Here is a 22,500-nt window from a genome sequence, read left to right as displayed (position 1 = left end):
TCTCTCTCTCTCTCTCTATATATATATATATATATATATATATATATATATATATATGATTATGTATACGTAAATATTGAACTAAATATATTACCATGATATATATATATATATATATATATATATATATATATATATATATTTATATGTATATATATAAGCACACACACATATATATATATATGTATATATATATATGTCATATATATATGTGTTTATATATATATAAATATAAATGTATGAATATATATTATGCAATGCACAAACATATTTATACACACATACACACACACGTACACACACACACACACACACACACACGAGTACACATATTGTGTGCTGTGTGTGCGTGTGTATTGTGTCGGTGCGGTCTCAATGCAGGGCCATAAATTCTCCACGTCTTATCTGGCGCACACACTTTGTCTCATATCTCTTATCTAATTGTATCATGATATATTTCCCCTATGACCAATGTTACCGTATAATGGAACATTTATCAAAATATTGGCTCCCTCTCTCACACTCTCACCCTTCAACCATAACGATATTATTCTCTATGACACGAGGAAGGATATATCTATGACTTGTGTATAAGTATCCTAATCGATATCCTACCTGTGTATGTTTCTAATCGATACACATTTATCGCAGCCATAACCACCAATACATTGTGATAATAGCCGAACATTTAGTTCCATGACTGCGCTCTGGTGAGGTGAACTTCTCTGCTGATTCACAGACGGCTGGCGAGGTCAGTCGAAAGGATGGTTCCATGGTACTCAACCGGTTTCACAGCCTCTCCATTTCTGTTTCTTTCAATTTAATTCGAAACAGCCTTCTAAGCCATAGCTACGCGGGATTAGATCTTTCCAACAACATGGTTCCAGGTTCAGTCCCACTCTGGGCATGTGTCTTCTCTTAAAGCTTTGGGCCGACCAAAGCCTTGTCAGTGAATATTGTTGACAGAAACTAAAAGAAACTAGTCACACACACACACACACACACACACACACACACACACACACACACACACACACACACACACACACACACACACACACACACACACACACACACACAAGAGTTGCGGAACAGAGTAGATAAGGTCCGGGCTACATATGTTTCATAGCGAGTGGAACCTCAGAAGTGGTAAATCCAAGTGAGGTGTATACCGTCGGCTAATCTTCAGGCCAAGGATATCTTGATTAGATTAAAGGCTACATTATCGCAAGGAGGTACATATTGTTCTTGAAAGTTGTTTTTATATTCACTGCAGATTGCTTGAAGCTATCTTTCTTCCTACACCTCGATCCCTGGATCTTACATATATATATATATATATATATATATATAAAAATTCGGCAACAGATGGAATAAGCACCAGATTTAGAAATATGTTTTGTGGTCGATGCCTGCAGTCCAATGATTGAAATAAGAAGTTTACTTAATAATCACATGGTTCCGGGTTCAGTCCCACTGAGTGACACTTTGGACGTATATCTTCTTCTGTAGCCTGGGTCTGACCAAACCTTTGTGAGTGGAATTGACAGACAGAAGCTGAAATAAGCCCGTTGCACACACACACACACACACACACACACACACACATATATATATATATACACACACACAATAAGATATAATAATATATTAAGATATCAAGATATATTAAATACATTGTGATATAGGTGGCTATAGCAATTAAAACCAAAAAGGTAAAATTAATAAATGAGCGTGGAAAATAGCTCCTATAATTGCTAGAAATGAGAACCAAATTTTAACTCGAACAGCTACACAAAAACACTAAGCTCATGAAATATTCGGGACTGGGAGCAGCAACCCACAACATGTTTCTTTGGCGAGATAAACTCACAGAATGAAGTAGCTTGGTAAAACCTTATCACGTGATTTTGAAATTTGATCAACATGATCTTGTTTCTCATCAGAGGTTTCTACACTTAATACTTTTCTGTGGATGTTCCAGTTAAATTTTGGCTCCCATTTCTAGCAACTGTAGGTGCTATTTTTCACCCTCATTTATTGATTCTACCTTTTTGGTTTTAATTGCTATAGCTACTTATATCATAATGTATTTAATATAGCTTAATATCTTAATATATTATTATAATATCATATTGTATGTTACTAAAAACTTCAACAGTTTTGAATTTTAGCGATTGCTTTTCAATGTTTTTTTTCTCTCATGAACGAATGGGAGGCAGGCTATCTCTTTTAACCCGGAGTAATTGAAGTTGTACCTTCGGCCTCCCATGTAAACTACTGAATTTATTTAGCCAGTACCCTTGAACTAAATCTGGTCCTGGGCCCTTCCAATTCGGCATTTTCCAACACTTTACTCATTTATGCACTAGTTAATCTTATATCTGGCTGCTTCTTACTCACTACTTCTTCCTCCACTTTCTTTAACCATACTGAATCTCTATTGTGATTGACTGGTTTATCCTAAATATTACCCCAGAACTTTCTAGCTTCCTCTGCATTAGGTTTCTCATTCTCAGTACTTCGTTCTCCACTATTTACTATCCCACCTGTATAGATCCATAAGTTAGTGTCTTCTATATTTTTAGTATCTATCCTTCTGATAACAGAATCTACTTTCCTAATCATTTCTAATCTAAGTGTCAATTGAGCACTGGGGTTGTTGTTGTAGCGTGACACAAGAAGCCATCGCCATTTTGTGCGAGATCTCGCCGGCAGCCGTTACCATGTCTGACACAAGAGCGAGATCTCGCCTACAACCATGTTTGCCATGCACGAGACCACAGCGAGGCTCTCGTGAGCAACATCTATTTAAGGAGGCGTATTAAGGTGATTCTCTCTCTTGCGTTCGCGCTCACGCTGAGCAACACTGCAAACTGGCAGCTCACAGTAGATTCTTGTCCTGTTCTAACTTCACCCATTATTTCCAGAGGTAATGTACCTCACGTGAACGGAACTATAACGAACCACGCGCTGCCATACAGATGGCCGCCGGGAGTGAACCCGATGAATGAGAACTAAATAAACAACCATTGAATTGCATCCGTTTGTAAGCTTCTTTCTAGTTCCAGATCCTAAGACTACAGAAAATAATTGTAATGGGAGAAGGAGATACTCCGCAGGTATCATGAACCTTCGAGTCCCATTATATTGTAATCGAATTATACCTTCTCCAGAAATTTCTGGCCTTGTGCCAAAATTTGAAACCAATATGATTATTGAGAAGTGAAACCCAAATCAAAATATCCTCGTAAACTCCTGGACATTACAGTCTTCGAGTCGTTGGACTCATAGGTTGGATTACCCGGTTTCCATGGCGTATAAGCGACTGAGATCACAATATTCCCGCCTCGTGAAGGGGACGCATGTCCATCGCATGGTATCCATTTACAGCTGCGTGGACTGGAGCAACGTGAAATGAAATGCCACAACCGCGGCGTCGCTACGATTCCATCAAGGAATTGCGGGTCAAAGGGAAATTCAGAGGTTGACTCGACCGAAATGAAAAATATCATTCACCACTGTTAGATAGATAGATAGAAAGACAGAAAAAAAAGATAGATAGATAGATAGATAGACAGATAGATGGAGCGCTAGCCACTAAACCATTTTTATTTTCTCTCGCTGCTTATTTCTGTGTTCCATTCTGTTGAAGAGCATAGGCTCGAAACGTAAATGACTTCTTCACGTCCTGAGCGTTAAACTAATACATCTGTTTGTTATTTACACACCCGCCATCGTCTTTTTTTTGTATATTCCAACTAGATAGATAGATAGATAGATAGACATACATACATACATACATACATACATACATACATACATACATACAAACAGACAGATAGATAGATAGTTCGCTTCGTGTACATACCCATCCACTATTTCAAATGCGTTCATTGTTCGCTCTCTTCTGACTTCCTCTTTATTTTATCTAGTATTTCCCTCCCTACGTTTCTGTCTCTCTCTCCCCCTCTCTCTCTCTCTCCCCCTATCTCCCTCCCCCTCTCTCCCTCCCCCTCTCTCTCCTTATCTATCAGTCACTATGCATGTATGTTTGTATGAATATACATGTTGATAATGTCTAGGATTAAACGTTTCTAATCGAACCTTCCTTCGGGCTGATGTTTCTTCATTCGTTAAAAACCCACGTCACGTTCAGACGACCAATCAATTGAACGATAACCGATTGAACTCGTCTTCACTCGTCTTCACTCACGAAGCATAAAGAAGCATATACAACCTTTTTCTATCTCCTTACCCATTTATTTCTCTCTGTTTATTACAAAACTTTCGAACCGTGTGAAATTATTGAGTGAGAAAGTTCCGATGTTGTTTCGGTTGGAAAACTAAGCAAAAATTAAATAAAAAATATGTAAGAGAGAGAGAGAGCGAGCGAGAGAGAGAGAGAGCGAGAGAGAGAGAGAGAGAGAGAGAGAGAGAGAGAGAGAGAGAGAGAGAGAGAGAGAGAGAGAGAGCAGGGAATCTTTCATCTTTGGAACTGAAGGAAAATACTCGACAACAAACGAAACTCAATTTCTTAATTGAGTTCTTACAACATGCTTCAATAATTTCAGCAATACACAGTTAGAACTTATATTTGATAATCTCCACATCTATCGGCACTCCATTCAAATCTTCATTATTTTGCTATTTCACTGACGTCACTGAGCGGCAGTGCTTGGCCGAATCAGTAGAGCGTCGAATGAAAGTACTGTTTACAGTTCTTGCTTATGTCCCTTGATTCTCCATGTTCAATCCATTTCTACGTCAGATTTACCTCCGTTTCTTTGCCCTTTTTTTTTTCTTTTTGTACTTTTAGCTTTCGGGATATCGATACCTAAGTACTAACCAGATACTAAGGTCAATTTAATCCATCACTCGCATCCATAAAATAAGAAACCTCGTATCAATATTGGAAGTCGATATGTAGCGGAATGATATAACACACACACACACAGATAGATAGACAGACAGACAGTGAGATAGATAAATAGATAGATAGATTAATGGATAGATAGATTGATTGATGGATGGATAGATAGATAACTTTCTTTTTTGGACACACAGGGCTGAACGCAGAGGGGACAGATACAAACGTAGAGCTTTTCTTTTCGAAAATGAATAAAAGGGGAAAAAATAAGAAAAAAAGTAAAATTCTGATCAAAAGGGATCAAGAAAAAAAAACGATCAAAAGGTATCGTGTATCACAGAAGTGTTTTCAAAATGTAAAAAGTAAAATTAGGTTTATCCGTGAAAAGAAAAACCTACGGAAAAGACCACGGTAACCTCAGGCAGGGAGGGAATAAACACATATAGATAGATCGATAGATAGATAGATGCGACGGACCTCTTTTAATTTCTATCTACCAAATCCACTCACAAGGTTTTAACCGGCCTGAGGCTATAGTACAAGACACTTGCCCAAGAAAGCGTGCTCTGAGACTGAACCCGGAACCTTGTGACTGGAAAGTAAATTCTTATCACAAAGCCACGCCTGCACCTACACACACACACACACACACACACACACACACACTCTCTCTCTCTCTCTCTCTCACACACACACACATATATATATGTAAGTATGTGTGTGTGTGTGTCTTTGTGTCTGTGTTTGTCTCCCTACACTCCTTGACAACACAGTTTAGCAGTTCAGCAGCATATCTCCCCCGGAGACGACGCTAATGTATCACAGGTAATATTCCCCAACGATTTGAAATCTATTTCCAATCAAAGCTGATACAAGACCAATGAAGGCAAAAGTAAAGTGGAGTCTTTTGTCAGCAAACAGAATATTTTCACTTAATGTGTTTATGAATATAATTTAACACATTTTTTGACTACTATTTCCGACCATGCTGAAACGCCCAATTTGGCTCTCTAAAGCTTTAATCTGTGTGTCTAAAGACAGCGGAAACGTTTCCTACTGGATCTGATCGTGAGGAACAAAAACGACCTCCATACCGTTTGAAGGCAATATTTTTGTATTTTAACGCTAAGGGAATTAACTCCAAATGAGTCATTGTGACAGCGTTGATAGTCTCAACGCTACCATGGCAACCAACTTTATTTGTTCTTTAAGTATAACCATGAAAGATGAGTCAACGAAGAGAATTTACAAGTAGAAAACCTTCTGCTGTTCTCTGAAGACTTCCTGCGGTTCAGCTTCTTTGAGAGTTTCTTACCACAGATGCTGCAAAGCTAGTTTTTGAAACATCTGCAGTCTATTTTCTGAAGATTTTATTGAGTTAATTTAGAGAAGAAATTACCGTTATTAGAAAATTCTATAAATCGTTTTTTTTTATGTGAGGCTTCCTAGGGTCTGTTATATGGATCTAATCTAATGTTAAAACGCATTTATTGATCTCTTTTAATTTGCTTCTTTAAGGTTGCCAAGGAGGATAATTGGTTAATGCTGCCAATAATATAAAGCTGCTTTATTTAGTTTCGTAAAAGAACCAAGTCAAACTAAATTTTGTTTCAGGATCCATGGAGCAGGTTTGAAGCTTATATATAATTAGAGAATCTATCTATCTATCTATCTATCTATCTATCTATCTATCTATCTATCTATCTTTCTATCCATATCTTTCTCTCTCTTTTTCTCTCTCTCTCTCTCTCTCTTTCTCTCTCTCTCTCTGATTATCTTTCTGTTTCCTCATCTCTCTCTCTCTCTATGAATATATATATATATTCTCAGTTTGCTGACAAAAGACTCCGCTTTACTTTTGCCTTCGTTGGTCTTGTTGTATTAGCTTTAATTGGAAATAGATTTCAAATCGTCGGGGAGTATTACCTGTAATACATTAGCGTCGACTCCATTGGAGATATGCTGCTGAACTGTTAAACTCTGTGAAGTCTGTCGTCAAGCAGTGTGGGGGGACAAACACAGACACAAAGACACACACACTCACACACATACACACGCACGCACGCACACACACACACACACACACACACACACACACACACACACATACATTCTTACAAATATATATATATATATATATATATATATATATATATATATATATGCCTTAATGAAGGAATAATACCAGATTGGATTACTAGAGGGAGGTCACTACTCATTATGAAGGACAAGAGCAAAGGTAATACAGCTAGCAACTATAGACCAATCACTTGCTTATCATTAGTGTGGAAGCTGTTAGTAGGAATGCTTTGAGAAAGCATTTAAAAGCACCTTGGCAGAAAGAAAGCCAGAGGAATGCATAATCTATAATATAGTGACAAAGCAGTTCTAAATGAAGTAAAAGCTAGAAAGAAGGCTCTAACAATAGCATGGATAGATTATAGGAAAGCCTATGACATGATCCTACACTCATGGATAAGTGAATGTTTGAGTATGTTCAGTATAACAGACAACATAAGAGAATTAGATTTAGCATGAAGAAATGGAAAATCGATCTCTACTCAGCTAACACATTCTTAAGGAAAGTTAATGTCAAAAGAGGAATTTTCCAAGGGGACGCATTGTCCTCTTTCATATTTGTTCTACGTTTGACCACCCCTCAGTTTAGTATTAAGGAAGGCAAAGGCAGGATATCAGTTCAGAAATAGTAAGGGAAAAATTTACCATTTGCTCTACATGGAATGAAAAAGAGATAGATTCCTTAATACAGACTGTAAGACTTTTCAGCAAAGATATAAGCAGAGAATTTGGCATAGATAAGTATGCAATATTAGTCATGAGAAGGGGACAGGTAGTTAACAGCGAAGGCATCCGACATTAGGATTCTTTTCTTTTCCAACAGTCTAATCTGTTGAGTGTATATGAACAATAACAACAACAACAACAACAACAACAACAACAACAACAACAATAATAATAATAATATGGTTTCAATTTTTGATAGAAGAGTAGCACGTTCGGGGGAGGGGTTAGTCGATTACATCGACCCCGGTATTCGAGTGGTAACTTATTTTATGCATCCTGAAAAGATGAAAGGCGGAATTTAATCTCAGACCGTAAAGTCGCACGAAAGGCCGCTAAGCATATTGTCCTGCGCGCTACCGATTCTGCCAGCTTGCCGCCATTATGATATTAACCGGCAAAGTGACACAACTCACAGTGGAGGTCCAAATATGGTCACCTTAGACACCTTAATTACTTAAGTTGTAATTTCAGGTTTTCTTCATTAGACACTTTATCTTTCTAGTTTGTTCGTCAAATAATCAGCTAATTAGTAGATCAGTTGGTTAATTAGTCAGGTTATGTCATCAGTTGTTTAGCTATTCTCTCTATAAAATATCGCTAATTAGTTAATTGATTTGGACACTATGTTAGTTTGGTCAGTCTGTCAATCAGTCGATCAGGTGGTCATCAGTTGGTCAAGGTGATCGGTTTGTAAGATGTTTAAGCCGTCAGTTTGACAATCGGTCATTCTAGTTAATTAGTCCGGTAATTAGTCTGTTAGTCACTCTGGGTAAATCGGTCAGAGTAATACGACGGCCAAAGAGAACTCATCATCATCATCATCATCGTCATCATCATCACCTCCATCGCCATCACTTCCGTCACCATAATTGTTATTCTCCTCCTCCTCATCGTAGATGTCGCAGTCGCCATCAACATCATCACCTCAACAATCATTACCGTCATTATCATGACCACCACCACCACCACCACCACCACCACCACCGCCACCACCACCGCCGCCGCCGCCGCCGCCACCACTACCACCGCCACTACCACTACCACTACCACCACCACCATTGCCGTTGTTCTCCCTCCCCCTCTTCTTCCCCCCTCTTCTTCCCCCTCTTCTTCCCCCCTCTTCTTCCCCCCTCTTCTTCCCCCCTCTTCTTCCCCCCTCTTCTTCCTCCCTCTTCTTCCCCCCTCTTCTTCCCCCCTCTTCTTCCCCCCTCTTCTTCCCCCTCTTCTTCCCCCCTCTTCTTCCCCCCTCTTCTTCCCCCCTCTTCTTCCCCCTCTTCTTCCCCCTCTTCTCCCCCTCTTCTTCCCCTTCCCCCTCTTCTTCCCCTTCCCTCTTCTTCCCCTCTTCTACCCATCTCTTCTTCCCCTCCCCCTCTTCTCCTCCCTCTTCTTCCCCTCTTCTTCCCCCTCTTCTTCCCCCTCTTCTTCCCCTTCTTCTTCCCCTCCTCCCCTTCTTCTTCCCCCTCTTCTACCCATCTCTTCTTCCCCCCCCCTCTTCTCCTCCCTCTTCTTCCCCCTCTTCTTCCCCTCCTCCCCTCTTCTTCCCCTCCTCCCCTCTTCTTCCCCTCCTCCCCTCTTCTTCCCCTCCTCCCCTCTTCTTCCCCTCCTCCCCTCTTCTTCCCCTCCTCCCCTCTTCTTCCCCTCCTCCCCTCTTCTTCCCCTCCTCCCCTCTTCCTCCCCTCCTCCCCTCTTCTACACAGACACACACACACACACACACACACACACACACACACACACACACACACACACACACACACACACACAGGGAGAGAATTCACAAAAAAAACAAAAGACGAAGACAGGTGGTGTAGACAACAAACAGATGTATTAGTATAACGCTTGGGAAGTGAAAAAGTCGTTAACGTTTCGAGCCTACGCTCTTCCACAGAAAAGAACACAGAAAGAAACAAGGAGAGAAAAAAAATGTATAGTGGCTAGCGATCTATCATGGCAAATACGATAAGGTTGCACACAATTTCCCAAATTCACTCACAAAACGTTGGTCAATACGTGTTATGATAGTAGAAACAATCCGGTGTAGAGGGATTGAAATCGAAATCTCATGATTGCAAAGCGTAACTGAACTACGAAGTCGATATGTTCGACTACATTCTCCACAGTAAAGTCCCAGCATGGCCGCAATCCAGCGAGTGAAACAAGTAAAACAAGTAAAAATAAAATAAAATAAGAAAACAATAACAACCACACACATAAATAACAAACCGAGGAAGAAAATAGCTCACAAGTTTATTATAGTGAAAACGAGGCTAAAATAGAATATAGGTCCCCCCTCTAGTCTCCTGCAAAAAAACGAGTGAAAAAAAGCACAAAGTATAAGAAACAACAAAATAAGTCTTTTTTTTTGCCCAATATTCTCTCTAACCGGAGAACCAAATAAATAATACCCTATTTATAAACAAGCTAACTCCAGTTATTTCGTGTCTCTATCATCATTCATACACCAGCAGACGATTAATTAATGTATTTTTACTTTAGAGTTTATTATTATTTTTATCTTTTCATTTGATATCCAATATAAATAATATTGACTTGACTTGCAAAGGAGAGGTTGCCGGGAAGAAGGGGAAAAATGTAATGATTCAGAGATCGTTATTTCGATCATAAGCGGCCCTTTTGAATCCAGCTTGACAAATGAAGTTTGTGAGTGTTTGTGTGCATGTTTGAGAATATCAGTGTGTGTATGTGTGTGCGTGTCTGTGTGTGTATGTGTGTGTTTGAGCATCAGTCGATTTATATAACTCTAAGAAGAAAATATTGGATATATGATAGATTCAGGAACTGGCTTCAAAGGCGTCAAGGATGTTGTAAAGAATATGATGTTCTATTGAATGAAGGGTGGGGTGGGGGGGGGGAGAGGGTGAGGAGGAGGCGAACCATTTTCTGAACAGAGACATTGCACTAGTGAAGAGTACTGAAGTCCGATGACAGCCAATCACTTTGAATTCTCAATACAGACATGACCCCGCCCCCACCATATACACACATGCATATATATGTGTATGTGTGTGTGTATGAGTATACGTTTATATATATGTATATATAAATCTCTCTCTCTCTCTCTCTCTCTCTCTCTCTCTCTCTCTCTCTCTCTCTCTCTCTATATATATATATATATATATATATATATATATATGTATATATATATATGTATATATATATATATGCATATATATATATATATGTATATATATGTATATATATATATGTATATATATGTATATATGTATATATATATATATATACATATATATATATGTATACATATATATATATATGTATGTATATATATATATATGTATGTATATATATGTATATATATATATGTATGTATATATATGTATATATATATATATATATATGTATATATATGTATATATGTATATATATATATATATATATATATATATATATATATATATATATATATTTATACATATATATATATATATACATGCATACGTACATTCACACACACATATACATACATACACATGCACCAACATATATCTATGTATACATACATATATGTACATACATGCACAAGCACACGCGCACATATTCAAACACAGACTTAAATATACATATCCAAACAAAGGGCGACAGACGTATACAAACAGGCAGACAGACAAAAACAAGACAAAACAAATAAAAAAAATAATAAATAAACAAACGAAAAACAGACGGACAGGCATACATACAGACAGACAGACATGCAAACAGACAAGCATTTAGAAAAGAGAGAGCCGTAAAGCTAGCAAGATGGTTTCTTTGTCTCTGTCTCTCTGAAATACAAAAACTATTTGAATTTCATCAACAAAAGTTGTTAATATAATGTATGGCTCTCGTAATATAAATCGTATTTTCACACCAATTCATCAAAACACACTTCCTGTTTTCGAAATATTCTGTTTTTTTTTTATATTTTCTTTTTTCTTTTACTAATGTCATTCTCGAATTTTCTTCTTCTTTTTTTGGTAATTTCAAATTTCAAATGCTTCTTCAGTTGGTATCCGTTTTTTTTTCGTCTCCAATTTTTATTTTAAAATTTACTTAAACCATTATTATTTTATATTTAATCACTTATTATTTATTTATTTTTTTATCATTCTTCGACCTTTCATTATTTATTTAGCTGACTCTATTGATCTATAGCATTAATGAATATATCGTGTTTGCTTGCCTTTTTTTTCTGTCTTTTGTCTGTTTTTTTTTTATTTTTGCTTGTTTGTTTTTGTTGTGTGATGCAACAACAAAAGCCATCTTTGTCTACTCAACAACATTAAGTTGCTAAAATTGTAGCTGGAGTACTAAATATGTTCTCGGCAATGGTACACTAAATTCGAGATGGGGGTTCGTGCCTGATCCTTCTATTTTCTCATGTTCGTTTCAAATTTTGGCACAAGGCCAGTAATTTTGGGAGGTGGGTAAGTCGATGACATCAACCTCAGTGTTCAACTGGTACTTATTTCATGGACCTCGTAAGGATAAAAAGCAAAGTTGACCTCGGCGAAATTTGAACACAGACCGTAATACTGCTACGCATTTCGTCCGGAGGGGTAACGATTCTGCCAACTCACCGCATTACAATTAAAAAAAAAATTGATAATGCTAATACTAATAATAATGGTTACAGATTTTGGCACACGGCCAGTCATTTCGGGGGAAGAGATAAGTCGATTACATCAACCTCAGTGTTCAGCTGGTACTTAATTTATCGCCCCCGAAAGGATGAAAGGCAAAGTCGACCTCGGTGGAGTTTGAACTCAGAACGTAAAAACGGACGAAACGCCACTAAAGATTTCCCCCGGCGTGCTAACGATTCTGTCAGCTCACCACCTTATTGAAGAATATTAACCATTATTATCAGTTGGAACCATGAGAGGAACAATTTACTACTGAGTCCAGGCTGACTGGCTTTTATCACAAAATAAGAGATATTAAACTATAAGAGATTTTATCTCGGGCGAAAACTGCAGCGTCTTTTCTGTCAAAGGTGTATATACATCACGATCATAGTATTTTAATTTAATGCTGCTTCAGTTATCTTTTATCTTTTACTTTAGTCATTAGACTGCGGCCATGCTGGGGCACCGCCTTGAAAATCTTTTAGTCGAATGAATCGAACTCAGTACTTTTTTTAAAGCTTGATATTTTTTCATTTGGTTGCTTATGCCGAACTGCTAAGTTACTAGAGTATAAACACACCAACACCGGTTGTCAAGCGGTGTGTGTGTGGGAAAACATAGACACACACACACATACATATACGGTGGGCTTCTTTCAGTTTTTGTCTACCAAATCCACTCACAAGGCTTTGGTCGATCCTAGGCTATTGTAGAAGACACTCGCCCAATGTGACAGGTAGTGGTATTGAACCCGGAACCATGTGGTTGGGAAACAAACTTCTTACCGCACAGCCACACCTAAGCTAATAATTGTATACAAGGGATTATTTATTCGGCCCGGCGGTCACTCGCAATATCAGTAAATGTTTTATTTTATTGTCTGCTTCCTTTATTGAAGGTGACAGATTTCGCCCTGACACGTGACCGACTGCATGTACTCATCACTGGTAAGGTACAAAATGTCCGAAATCCATCTGGCGTTGCTGGAGCAATTTTTTCGTCTCCTTGCAATAGATATTATGCTATTAACACAGCACGACTATGAAAAGATTTTGTCAAGGACAAAAAACCACAACACCTTGCCTGTCAACGGTTTATCTACGTTAAGTATGATACGTAAATAGCTATTTGAATTCAATGCTACTTTAATTGCGTATACAGAATTTATATTTAGTCGAGAGCCTATCCGCTTGATCAGTGAATGTTTTATTAACTGTTCCCTGTACCGGTGGTGACGAATTTTCGTTGAGGCGTGCGACTAGCCGTGAATATATTTCATTGAAAAGGCTCCAAAAGGCCGAAAAGCTTCTGGAATTCTCGCTGTTTGTTGTCGGGACGATTTTTCATCTCCTCACGGTATATGTCTTTTTTTAGCATAGCATGTCTAAAAGAGATTTCATCTCCGACGAAAACTACAGTATCCTGCTTGTGATTGGTGTATGTATATTAAGTATGGTACATATGTGGAGGCGCAATGGCCCAGTGGTTAGGGCAGCGGACATGCAGTCGTAGGATCGATTCTCAGACCGGGGTTGTGATTGTTTATTGAGCGAAAACACCTAAAGTTTCACGAGGCTCCGGCAGCTTTCTCTCACTCTTTCTTCCTGTTTTTGTTGTACCTGTATTTCAAAGGGCCAGCTTTGTCACGCTGAATCTCCCTGAGAGCTACGTCAAGAGTACACGTGTCTGTGGAGTGCTCAGCCACTTGCACGTTAATTTCACGAGCAGGCTGTTCCGTTGACTGGATCAACTGGAATCCTCGTCGTCGCAACTGACGGAGTGCCACGAATGGTACATACCGTATTTGACGGCATAAAAGAAACACGGGCATTTTAGGTTCACCCCAATTTCAAAAGCACATATTCATGGTAAAGAATGATTTTAGTGCATCAAAACATATAATATAAAAACTAACCCTCCATCGTTTACGACGAAGATTCCACTTGATCCGACCAATTGAACAGCCTGCTCCTGAAATTAACGTGCAAGTGGCTGAGAATTAGGGTGGAGTGAAAATTAAAAGAATGTGGAAATTGAAAATGCCTGAGGGCTAAAATGTTGCTATGTTTGATTACTAGAAAAATGCTAAATTTTCGCTGAGATCAATCAAGTGCATTTACTCCCTGAAGCCCCTTGCACTCCGAAAATGGGGAAGTTTTGTAAATTTTTTACAATAGCAGAGTTTGGGAGATTTGAGGCAGTAAATGCTCTTGACTGATCTAATAAAAAAAATTAAGCATTTTTCTATTAATAATTTTCTATTGATAATAATATACATGTCTGTGTGTGGGGGGATATGGGTTGTGTAATCTAGGGTGGAGTGAAAATAACAAAATTGTAGAAATTGAAAATGCCTAAGACCTAAAATCTTTCTATATATCATTACTAAAAAATGCTAAATTTTCACTTACATCAATCAAAGGCATTTACTCCCTCAAACCCCCGAACTCCGCTATTGTAAAAAGTTTACAAAAATCCCCCATTTTCGGAGTTTAGGGGGCTTGGATGAATAAATACTTTTCATTGATCTCAGCGAAAATTTAGTATTTTTCTAGTAGTTAAATATAGCAGCATTTTAGCCCTCAGGCATTTTCAATTTCTACAATTTTTTATTGTCACTCCACTCTATTGAGTATTCCACAGACATGCGACCCCTCAAAATAGTTCTCAGGAAGATTCAGTGTGACACAGATTGTGACAAGGCTGGCCCTTTGAGTTACAGATACAATTCACTTTTGCCAGCTGAGTGGACTGAAACAACGCAAAGTAAAGTGTTTTGCTCAAAGGTACAACCCACCGCCGTGAATCGAACTCGTAACCTTACGATCATGAGCCGAACATCCTACCCACTAAGCAACGCGCCTTCTCTAGTGTATAATGTTGGCTCAACTTCGCTTATAGGACGCGGGGAAATTTTTATGAGACGTCTTCGGGAAAAATGGGCGTCTTATATTTTATCAAATATATAAATGGCTAATTTAAAGCCTTCAAATGTAATATTTTTGGAATGCCTGACTGTGTTGCGCTACCAATAGACTATAATACGATGATTGTTACATGACATTTATTCATCATAGTTTATTTTTGTCTGTATTTTATTACCTGGTCTTAACTAGTAACATCGGCTAGTTTTACATGCCGCAGTTACGCTCCAGTGCTCTTTAGTATATGTTTGACTACAGCTTCCTTGTTAATTGGGAATTTCCGATATAAATACTCAATTATTAATTCTCTGTCCGGTAATTTTCCGTTCAACTGCCTTAGGAGAATACTTCTGTTTGATATTACAAATCATTCTACAGACGTTTGCTTATTACTCATGGCCAGGCTCCTTTTATCGCAAAACATTTCATTACGTTATTGTTTACATGCTGTTATTATTATTATTGTTGTTGTTATTATTATTATTATTATTATTATTATTATTATTATTATTATTATTATTATTATTATTATTATTATTATTATTATTATTATTAAGGCGGCGAGCTGGCAGAATCGTTGGCGTGCCGGGTGAAATGCTTAGCGGTATTTCGCCCTTCGCTCCGATCTGAGTTCAAATTCCGCCGAGCTCGACTTTGCTTTTCATCCTTTCGGGGTCGATAAACTAAGTACTAGCTGAGTCATGCGGTCGATGTAATCGACCAGTCCCCACCACCAAATTACCTGGCCTTGTGCTTATAGTAAAAAGGATTATCATCATTATTATTATTGAGTGAGAGAGCTGTGTATACCATCAAAGAGACACTGGGGTACAAATATACGAAGTCCAGTATGCCCATCATGACTACCCGTTTGATAAGGGTACACCAAGTACATGCATCACAACCATATGTGCGTGACATAGTGATCTCATATCAAGATAAACAGCGCATGACTTCGCAGGTGGGGCCCAGTTAGAATTTTCTTCAGGTCGAGTAGTCCATCCCGCTCAAAAGTTCCCTGAATAAGGGTTGTTTAAAGATGTTAAACGAAACACCCCTGTTTTCAAAGGTGAATTACCCAAACCACAAAGAATTCCTCTCAACACATGGCTATGATGCTCCCCCACTACTTCTGCTCGTGATCAGAGGTGCACATATCGCCAGCCACTAAGGGACATGTTCAACCGGTAAAGGTCAAGCAACCTACAATCAAATTTCTTGTATTGAGCAGAATATTTGCCCATCCACCAAGACAAAACAATGTACATGGTAACACTTCCAATCAATTAAGATCAGAAACCATGAGAGCCACTGCTTGGTACTGCATCAGGGCATTTATAATAATAATTATTATTGTTATTATAATTATAATTATAATTATAATTATTATTATTATTATTATTATTATTATTATTATTATTATTATTATTATTATTATTATTATTATTATTATTATTATTATTATTATTATTATAATCACCATCATCATCTTCATTATTATAATTTTATGTTTGACTTTTGGTTTGTATTTGTACAAGTTGGCTCCAAGTTTCACCCAGAGACCTCAAGAGACAAAAAGTTAGAAGTTCATGTTGGTGTTATGCCTAGGGTGTCATATATTTGGTTTTGTACATAGTATTATTCTAGAGAATATTTAAGAACCCATAAGAAAATTATGTGTTTGTTTTAAAATTTGAGATTACATAGAAAGTATTTTACGTAGGATATGGGCAGTTACCATGAGCACTATCTTTTGAATTTCTGCCATTTTGGGGTTTCCTGGTATCTGCGCTAGGTAGCAATCAGCCCCTTTGCTATCATTGCCAGGGCACCTATGACAACAGGTATTGTTTTAGTCTTCAGGTTCCACATTTTGCTAATTTCTGTTTCAAGATCTTTTTACTTGCTCAGATTTTGGTAGGTCTTGACAGATACGTTTATATCGATTGGGACAGTCATATCAATGAGGAGGCATGATTTTTGTCTGAAGTCTTTCAATATGATGTCTGGCATATTTGCATCTATCTTTCTGTCAGTTTGAATGGTGAAGTTCCAAAGGAGTGAGATGTGATAATTTTCAAGCACTTGAGGTGGTTTTTGTTCCCATCATGGGGCAAGTCCAGGTTTTTGCAAATTACCCAGTGAATATATTGTGCAGCTCTATCATGTCCGTTGAGATACTCTGTAGGCACAAGAAGACTTCACATGGAGACAACATAATCAATGGTTTCATTTTGTTGTTGACATACACATGTTGGGAAGCTGCCGTTCTTTAATATGTTGGCCTGGTAGTTCCTTGTAGGTAGGCATTGATCTTGGGCTGCTATGATAAACCCTTCTGTTTCTGATTTTAAGCCAGAAGCCATCGACCATTGATGGGTAAGGGCTTTGTCAACATCGGCATTATTCGCTCTCTTTGGGTATTTGCCATTGAGATGTTTTTCTTGCCATTTATCAGTCAGAATATCTAAGGCAGCAGTTTTAGCACGGGTTTTCATGCGCTTAGCTTTTTCGGCGCTTGTATTATTATTATTGTTTTTTTTCTTCTTTTTTCAAATTTTCTTCCATTTCTCGCCGAGTGTTTTCCGTACACCTAGGGTAGAGAAGCTCATTGTATGCATTCCCAGTTTACACACGCAAATATGTATTTAAAAAATAACGATTCTGCAGGCCCACCACCTTAAATAATAATAATAATAATAATAATAATAATAATAATAATAATAATAATAATAATAATAATAATAGTAATGGTGAGAAGGGTGAAAGGTATGGCACATCGTTAGCGAATACCCGAAATTGGCACAATGCGAAAACAAACGACGCCATGACAATGTGGCAGGAATGATCCATCGTTAGCACGCCGGGCAAAATGCCTAGCGGCATTTAATCTCTCTTCACGATCTGAGTTCAAATTCCGCCAATATCGCTTTGCCTTTCATCCTTTCGGGGTCTATAAAATATGTATGTATTTACGTATGTCAGGTCACTCTTAATGATACTGATAGCATTTAATCCTGTACAACGTGTCGCATGATCCAGCCGTCGACGATTAAACCGGCAATGCTACCAAACCTGCGTGGCAGGGAGAAGGTTTTTCGTTGGTCATCCTGTAGGACGAAAAACAGAACATGTGAAAGGACAGACGAAGTGGGTTGAGTCATCGACCACCCAATAACTAGTGAGAGACTTCTGACTAAGCGCAGGACACCCTAGTTCTCAGAACTTCTTTCTGGGAGAAGATCAGCTCATAATGTGCGAAACCTAAACTCGAAGACCGGTTCGATTTCTGGTCGTCTCCGGTTGTCAGCGGTGGTGGGGAACAGTCTCAGACACAAAGTCACACACACACACATCGCACACACTCATATGTATGTGCATGTGTATATATATATATATTCTTTTATTTCTTTCAGTCATTTGACTGCGGCCGGCCATGCTGGAGCACTGCATTTAGTCGAACAAATCGACCCCAGGACTTATTCTTTATAAGCCTAGTACTTATTCTATCGGTCTCTTTTCCATCACCTTGGCTTGATAGTACCGGGTCAATAAGATCTGATCTTGGGCAGCCAAGATAAAGCCTTCACTCTCTGCTTTTAGCCCTGAGTTCCGCAGCCACTGATGAGTGTGCTTCTGGTCTACATCAGCTTGTTTGCTACATTTATATATATACATACATTTCCGTCTGCCAAGTCCCCTCACAAAGCTTTGGTTAGCCTGAGGCTTAGGGTAGAAGGGACTAGCATCAGGTACCACACAGTGAGACTGAATCAGGAACCATGTGGTTGGGAAAGAAGCTTTTTGCCATACATTCACGCCTGCTGTTATATACAGGCACACACACACACACACACACACACACACACACACACACACACACACACACACACACACACACACACACACACTCATTTGAATTATGCAATCCTTCTGTATGCCTGCTTGTCTGTCTCTCACCAGACTGTTGTTGACTTCCAACTACTGCGTATTACCTTCGTCCATTAAACAGCCATAAACTCGGAACTCCCAAATATGTTATGCTCTTGTTAACTCTATGACTGATCACTGATTACATCAAATTAATACGTTTATAAAAGAATCTGGCAATAAACGATAAACCTTCAGCCATAATCTATTAAACAAGTTTAAAATTCGCCATGAATCACTTGTTATTGTTGTGAGCTGAGTATTAAGTTACTATTTACACTGGCGATCGCTGGTTTATTTCTTATCTCGAGCTACAATCGTTGCGCCTGTAACATTATTACTTATGACGTTGTTTGGCTCTCGTCATCGTTGTGGTGGCAGTGGTTTATGTTACGTGAAGGCTCTAAATGTTACAAATTATCGATGTCTTTTCTTATGTTGTGACTGGAGCTACATATACGTTTGTGAATTCTGCTTCTGTCATTTTAAGCAACCCATCCCCCTTTTACTGATATAATTGTTTCCGGTTGAAATATGCGCAGCTACGACATTTTACATTCCAAGTAATTCTACACCGTTTTCCTTATCGAAGACGGATAATAGATTTTCCCTGATCTAGTAGACGTTTGTTTGTCCACTTAAAATCACAACTGAAGATATTATTAACAGCTTCTTTACGTAATAGTTCGTGTTGTATTTATTGTTTGGAAACAGTTTAGGTATGCCTCTTGGGTTAAGAAGTTTACTACGCAACCACATGACTTCGGGTTCGATCCTTTTGCGTGGCACTGAGGGCAAGTATCTTTCACTATAGCAGCACCGAGCCGATTGGTGCATTCTCAATGAGTTTGGTGCACGTGTATGTATGTATGCATGTATGTATGTATGTATGTATGTATGTATGAATGTATGTATGTATATGTATATGTGTGTAGGTATATATATATATATATATATATATTTATATATATATTGAACACTCAATATTTCATCTACATTCAATACTTTATTTCATGGTGCCATCCATTTTTATTTTATTTTATTTTATATTATATATTGTATATTATATTATTGTATATTCCATATTTATTTTTACTCGCATATATATATATATATATAAAAGTAAGCAGAGTTAGCGGTTGGAATAACCGTTGGAATAACCGTTTCATTTCAAGACACTCATTAAGTCGTGACTGCTTTTTATCTTCCGTGAGCAAGCGAGGCACAGATTTTTCTGCAACTCTTAATTCGCAATTCCTCGCTCAAATTTAATTGGCAGGAACTCCAGGACAAACCAATCATATCAACAGGTTTTTCAATTGTTCGGTGACGGTCTTCCAAGATCAGTTCATGAATTTTCATGATGTTTTTCATTCGTTCGGGAGGTCGACGGTCGCCCTGAACGAGGTTGGTCTTCAAGCAACAAGAGACCATTCCTAAGCGTGGAAACTTCTCGTGAACTTGTGTTTTACTCATGGCAGCGGCCTTGTAATTTGATTGAAGCATGATGACTGTTTCGGCCGCCGTTTTTCCCAGTAGGAAACAGAATTTCACGGAAGCACGCTGTTCCTTCGTTTCAGCCATTACAAAAACCGACGAAAAGAGAAGTATTCCAAATCAATGACGCACCACGAGGCAATAAGATCTTGTGGGCAATAAAGAAATATATATATATATGTGTGTATGTATATATATATATATATATATATATATATATATATATACATGTGTGTGTTTCTGTGTGTGTGTACGGAAACCTATGCTATATGTTTAAAACAAAGATAAATGCTTGCTTTATGGTTAGAGATGGCTTGTTTGCTTTAGTAGAATGCTAGATGACAATGTAAAAGGAGACGAATCAGATCTGCATATTCAGTGTATCGTGTCCGTATCATTTACCCCCACGATATTGTTGACGCCATTTTGTTCATCAATCATTTCATTTTTCTCTTTCAACAAACATCTCATATGAGATATAACCTCTCATCTTCCTCCATCCCTCACTGTAATCTCCCTCTCGATCTTTGCATTTCTCTCTCTCTTTCTCTCTCTCTCTTTGCCTCTCTCTCTCTCTCTCTCTCTGTTTCTCTCTCGCTCTCCCTTTTTCTTTCTCTCTTCCCTCCTCCCACTGTACCTCCTTTTAATAGTTTTGCATGTGGTTTTTCATTTCTATTTCGTTCTTCTTTTTTAACGGATACATTTCAGATTCTGGTCCATTTATCACACCTTCGCCATTTCTTTATTCTTCCACATTGTTCTTGATATTCTTCCCGTCTTCGTTTCTTTCCTTCCTCGTGTCTATAATTCTATATTCCTCTCATGTCTTTATCCACCACTCTTCATTTCACACTCTTCGATTCTTCCTTCCTCAGTCATACGCCTCACTCAAACACATACATCCACACACACACACACATACATACAGTACACACACACACACACACACACACACACACATATATATACATACATATACACATATACACATATACACACACATGCACACACACGCACATATATAAGCATATATATATATACACATATACACATATATAAGCATATATACATAATATATATGTATATATACATATAATATATACATATATATAGATATACATATAATACATATATGTATATATGCATACATATATACATACATACACACACATACACATACACACGTATATATATATATATATATATATATATATACGCGCATATATGAATGTACACAACTATACATGCGCATTATGTTCCAGGTTTCATTCTTTCTCTCATCTATTCTGTCTACTCATCCAATCCATCCCCTCAACCAATCAACGCCCCTCATTTCCTTTCTTTCTATAACTTCCCACTATCACAACACTAGCCAAAACAAACAATATCTATCAATATTTCACGAAAGAAGATGATGATGATGATGACGATGATGATGATGATGATGATGATGATGATGATGATGATGATGATCATCATCATCATCTTCTTCTTCTTCGTCTTCTTCTTCTTCTTCTTCTTCTTCTTCTTCTTCTTCTTCTTCTTCTTCTTCTTCTTCTTCTTCTTCTTCTTCTTCTTCTTCTTCTTCTTCTTCATATTATTATTATTGAGTGAGAGAGCAGTGCATGCCATCAAAGTGACACTGGGGTGCAAATAGACAAAACCCAATATACCCATCATGACTACCCGTCTGATAAGGGTACACCAGGCACATGCATCACAACCATATGTGCATGACATGGTGATGTCATATTAAGATAACCAGCGCATGACTTTGCAGGTGGGGCCCAGTTAGAATTTTCTTCAGGTCAAGTAGCCTATCCCGCTC

At 38.0% G+C, this 22,500-nt stretch overlaps 1 protein-coding gene across 1 annotated transcript in view; it reads right to left on the bottom strand.

Annotated features, from left to right (window-relative positions):
• LOC106879285 (caveolin-3) overlaps positions 1-22,500 on the bottom strand; it is a 120,635-nt gene that overhangs the window by 29,115 nt on the left and 69,020 nt on the right. The gene's annotated exons all lie outside the window — the stretch shown is intronic.

Source organism: Octopus bimaculoides, chromosome 6 (genome assembly GCF_046866305.1).
Source record: "Octopus bimaculoides isolate indiv1 chromosome 6, ASM4686630v1, whole genome shotgun sequence".
Lineage (NCBI taxonomy): Eukaryota > Metazoa > Mollusca > Cephalopoda > Octopoda > Octopodidae > Octopus > Octopus bimaculoides.
Note: the sequence above shows the minus strand (reverse complement) of the source record. Positions and strands in the feature narration are given on the sequence as shown.